Source organism: Pseudophryne corroboree, chromosome 2, assembly GCF_028390025.1.
Source record: "Pseudophryne corroboree isolate aPseCor3 chromosome 2, aPseCor3.hap2, whole genome shotgun sequence".
In the NCBI taxonomy this organism is placed as follows: Eukaryota; Metazoa; Chordata; class Amphibia; order Anura; family Myobatrachidae; genus Pseudophryne; species Pseudophryne corroboree.
In genome coordinates, this window is record NC_086445.1 from 63,029,273 (window position 1) to 63,035,272 (window position 6,000).

Genomic DNA, 6,000 nt, shown 5'->3' on the forward strand with positions numbered 1-6,000 from the left:
ATAAATCCAGTACTGTGATACTGCCATATATGTCCAGTGATACTGTCATATAATTCCAGTGATACTGCCGTATAAATCCAGTCCAGTGGTACTGCCGCATAAATCCAGTGTTACTGTTGTATAAATCCAGTGATACTGCCATATAATTCCAGTGATACTGCCGTATAAATCCAGTCCAGTGGTATTGCCATATAAGTCCAGTGATACTGCCGTATAAATCCAGTGGTACTGCTGTATAATTCCAGTGATACTGACGTATAAATCCAGTGATACTGACGTATAAATCCAGTCCAGTGGTACTGCTGCATAAGTCCAGTGGTACTGCTGTATAAGTCCAGTGATACTGCCGTATAATTCCAGTGATACTGCCGTATAATTCCAGTCCAGTGGTATTGCCGTATAATTCCAGTGATACTGCTGTATAATTCCAGTGATATTGCCGTATAAATCCAGTCCAGTGGTACTGCCATATAATTCCAGTGATACTGCCGTATAATTCCAGTGATACTGCTGTATATGACCAGGGGTACTGCCATATAAATCCAGTGGCGCTGGCATATAAATCCAGTACTGTGATACTGCCATATATGTCCAGTGATACTGTCATATAATTCCAGTGATACTGCCGTATAAATCCAGTCCAGTGGTACTGCCGCATAAATCCAGTGTTACTGTTGTATAAATCCAGTGATACTGCCATATAATTCCAGTGATACTGCCGTATAAATCCAGTCCAGTGGTATTGCCATATAAGTCCAGTGATACTGCCGTATAAATCCAGTGGTACTGCTGTATAATTCCAGTGATACGGACGTATAAATCCAGTCCAGTGGTACTGCTGCATAAGTCCAGTGGTACTGCTGTATAAATCCAGTGATACTGCCGTATAATTCCAGTGATACTGCCGTATAATTCCAGTCCAGTGGTATTGCCGTATAATTCCAGTGATACTGCTGTATAATTCCAGTGATATTGCCGTATAAATCCAGTCCAGTGGTACTGCCATATAATTCCAGTGATACTGCCGTATAATTCCAGTGATACTGTCCTGTGCTGTATATTATTTACTCCATTTAAAGGTGTTATTAATATTTAATCCAAATAATTTTTACAGGGTTTGCCCTGTGTGGTGTAGGGATACACTCTCCTATGCGCATATTGTGTTATATAACTCCAGAAAAATAATGGAGAAAAAAATTTTGGAGGATAAAATAGGGAAAGATCAAGAACCACTTCCTCCTAGTGCTGAAGCTGCTGCCACTAGTCATGACATAGACAATGCAAATCCCATCAACGTCGTCTGCCAAGGCCGATGCCCAATGTGATAGTAGAGGGCATGTAAAATCCAACAAGACAAAGTTCAGTAAAAAGACCCCAAAAAATTAATTTAAATGGTTTGGGGAGAATCCTAAACTTGCCAATATGCCATTTATGACACGAAGTGGCAAGGAACAGCTAAGGCTCTGGCCTATGCTCATGACTAGTGGTTCAGCTTCACATGATGATGGAAGCCCTCATCCTCCTGCTAGAAAAATTATAAGAGTTAATCTGGCAAAAGCACAGCAAAGAACTGTGCGTTCTAAGATGGTATCACAAATCCCCAAGGGGAGTCCAAGTGTGTCGGCGGTTGCGATGCCTGACCTTCCCAACACTGGACGTGAAGAGGTGGCTCCTTCCACCATTTGCACGCCCTCTGCAAGTGCTGGAGGTAGCACCCACAGTCCAGTTTCTGATATTCAAATTGAAGATGTCACTGTTGAAGTACACCAGGATGAGAATATGGGTGTTGCTGGCGCTGAGCAGGAAGTTGACGATGAGGATTCTGATGGTGATGTGGTTTGTTTAAATCAGGCACCGGGGGAGACCGTTGTTGTCCGTGGGATGAATAAGCCCATTGTGATGCCTGGGCAAAATACCAAAAAGCCACCACTTCGGTGTGGAATTATTTCTCCACAAAGCCGGACAACAGGTGTCAAGCCATGTGTTGTCAATCCGTAATAAGTAGGGGTAAGGATGTTAACCACCTAGGAACATCCTCCCTTATATGTTACCTACTGCGCATTTATCAGAAGTCATTGTCAAGTTCAGAAACTTTGGGTAAGAGCGTAAGCAGTCCACTGACATCTAAAGCTCTTCCTCCTCTTGTACCCAAGCTCCTGCAAGCCACACCACCAACTCCCTCAACGTCAACTTCCTAATCAGTCAGGAACGTCAGTAGTCCTGCAGGCCATGTCACTGGCAAACTGAAGAGTCCTCTCCTAACTGGGACTCCTCCGGAGGATCCTTGAGTGGTACGCCTACTGCTTCTGTTGCTGCAACAGCTGTTGTTGCTGCTGGGAGTCAATCGTCATCCCAGAGGGGAAGTCGAAAGACCACTTGTACTACTTCAACTAAGCAATTGACTGTCCAACAGTCCTTTGCGAGGAAGATGAAATATGACAGCAGTCATCCTGTTGCAAAGCGGATAACTGAGGCCTTGGCAGCTATGTTGGTGTTAGACGTGCGTCCGGTATCCGCCATTAGTTCAGTGGGACATAGAGAATTGTTTGAGGTAGTTTGTCCCCGGTACCAAATCCTATCTAGATTCCACTTCACTAGGCAGGCGATACCAAGAATGTACAATATAGAATAGAATAGAAAATTCTTAACAGTTTCTGAGTAGCTCGAGACTTACTCCTACACTGCGATCAGCTCAGGCCGCTTAGTTCCTGGTTTGACGTCACAAACACGCCCTGCGTTCGGACAGACACTCCCGCGTTTTATCCTGGCACGTCTGCGTTTTTCTGCACACTCCCAGAAAACGGTCAGTTTCCGCCCAGAAACACCCACTTCCTGTCAATCACACTCCGATCACTTCAATGATGAAAATTCTTCGTTCTGCTGTGAGTAAATCTACTAAGTTTTGAGCTAAAATACTTGGCGCATGCGCACTGCGTACCATGCGCATTTTCGCATTAAATCGCTCCGTTGCGAAAATCGTCAACGAGCGAACAACTCGGAATGACCCCCAATGGCTTACCCCAATTAGACTCTCCTGCGGATTTGTGATATCGGACAATGCAACCAATATTGTGCGTGCATTAAATCTGGGCAAATTCCAGCACGTCCCATGTTTTGCACTTACAATTACTTTGGTGGTGCAGAATTTTTTGAAAAATGACAGGGGCTTGCAGGAGATGCTGTCGGTGGCCCGAAAAATTGCGGGCCACTTTCAACATTCAGCCACTGCGTGCCGAAGCCTGGAGCGCTAGCAAACACTCCTGAACCTGCCCGCCATCAACTGAAGCAAGAGGTGATATCGAGGTGGAATTCAACACTCTATATGCTTCAGAGGATGGAGGAGCAGCAAAAAACCATTCAAGTCTATACATCCACCTACGATATAGGCAAAGGAGGGGAATGCACCTGACTCCAGCACAGTGGAGAATGATTTCTGTCTTGTGCAAGGTTCTCCAACCCTTCAAACTTGCCACACGTGACGTTAGTTCAGACACTGCCAGCTTGAGTCAGGTCAGTCCCCTCATATGGCTTTTGCAGAAGCAGCTGGAGGCATTGAAGGAGGAGCTAAGACGGAGCGATTCCGCAAAGTATGTGGGACTTGTGGATGGAGCCCTTCATTCACTTTGCCAGGATTCAAGGGTGGTCAATCTGTTGAAATCAGAGCACTACATTTTGGCCACCATGCTCGATCCTAGGTTTTAAGCCTACGGTGTATCTCTCTGTCTGCAGAGGTTCAAAGACCTGCTGGTGAGAAAACTGTCAACTCAAGCGGAATGTGACCCGTCAACAGCTCCTCCTTCATTTTCTCCCGCAACTGGGGCTGCAAGGAAAAGAATAAGATTTCTTAGCCCACCCGCTGGCGGTGATACAGGGCAGTCAGGAGCGAGTGCTGACATCTGGTCCGGACTGAAGGACCTGCCAACGATTACCGACATGTCTACTGTCACTGCATATAATTCTGTCACCAGTGAAAGAATGGTGGAGGATTATATGAGTGACAGCATCCAAGTAAGCCTGTCAGACAGCACGTATGTATACTGGCAGGAAAAAGAGGCAAATTGGATGCCCTTGCACAAACAAACTGGATTTATTTTACCTAAGTTGCCCCCCCCCCCCCCCCCCCCCTCCAGTGTGCACCCTGAAAGAGTGTTTAGTGCAGCCGGTAACATTGTCAGCGATCGGCGTAGGAGGTTACTTCCACAAAATGTGGAGAAGATGATGTTCATCAAAATGAATTATAAATTCCTCCAAGAATACCTTGACCAGCAATTGCCTCCAGAAAGTACACAGGGACCTGTGATGGTGGATTCCAGTGGGGACGATATTAATACTGGGAGGAGGAGGATGCATACAGTGAAAGGGGTGAGGAATTGGAGGATGAGGTCGACATCTTGCCTCTGTAGAGCCAGTTTGTGCAAGGAGAGATTGATTGCTTCTTTTTTGATGGCGGCCCAAACAAACCAGTCATTTCAGCCACAGTCGTGTGGCAGACCCTGTCGCTGAAATGATTGGTTTGTTAAAGTGTGCATGTCCTGTTTATACAACATAAGGGTGGGTGGAGGGCCCAAGGACAATTCCATCTTGCACCTCTTTTTCTTCTTTGCATCATGTGCTGTTTGGGGACTAGTTTTTTTGAAGTGCCAGTGTCCTGTCTGACACTGCCGTACAACTCCAGGGGTACTGCTGTATAAGTCCAGGGGTACTGCCGTATAAGTCCAGTCCAGTGGTGCTGTCTTGTGCTTCATCAGTCCAGTGGTGATGTCTTGTGCTGCCATAAGTCCAGTGGTGGTGTCCTGTGCTGTATATTATTTTCTTATATTATTATACATTACTTATATTATTATCCAAATAATTTTTACAGGGTTTGCCCTCTGTGGTGTACACATGCCTGTGCTGCATATTATTCTAATAGCTCTAAATTAAAGGGTTATTATTAGCCAAATTAATTTTACAGGCTTTGTCGTGTGTGTGTGTGGTTTAGTGGTACGCTCTCCTGTGCAACCAATTTGTGCGCGTATTACATCTGGGCAATTTCCAGTACATCCCATTTTGTTTGTGCCGCACACTTGTGTCGCTTAGCTTAGTCATACAGCTACCTCATTGCACCTTTTTTTCTTCTTTGCATCATGTGCTGTTTGGGGACTATTTTTTAAATCTGCCCTCCTGTCTGACACTGCAGTGCCACTCCTAGATGGACCAGGTGTTTGTGCCGCACACTTGAGTCCCTTAGCCAAGTCATACAGCTACCTCGGTGCAACCTTTTGGCCTAAAAACAATATTGTGAGGTGTTCAGAATAGACTGGAAATGAGTGGAAATGAATGTTATTGAGGTTAATAATACCGTAGGATCAAAATTACCCTCAAATTCTGTGATTTTAGCTGTTTTTGTGTTTTTTTACAAAATCATCAAGATCCAAAACACGAAAGGGTGGTTTTGGCAAAACCAATCCAGATTTAAAACACGAGCATGGAACCAGAACCAAAACACAAAACATGAAAAGTGCCCACCGCACATTTCTAGTCGTAAAGTACATGAAAGATAAAAACACAGCAAAAACATAGTGTGTATTGCTTTAACACTGCAAAGTCATTCATGTAAAACTGTATCAGTAGGGTTGCCACCTTTCCCGGATTTCCGGGATTCTCCAGGATTTGGTGGCAACCCTCCAGGAGGCTTTTCCCCTCACCCAGATTCTCCCAGAATAAGGGGACCCTGTGAGCAGAGAGCACCCGGCTGGCAACACACAGACCTGTCAGTCTTAGCGCGGAGAGCTCCACCTCCATCTCAGAAACCAGTGCTTGCGGAGGGACTGCTAGGGGCGGTGCCAGCGGTGGTACGCACATAGGGGACAGATGTCACGTCAGCCCCCAGAATGTGCAGTGCAGGCACACTCTGAGACTGAGCGGTGCCTCTTACTCACTGGCACTGCACAACTGCACGTTACAGCCTCTCTGTAGCTGCTGCGCACAGCCTGGCATAGGCGGCATCCGCAACGCAGG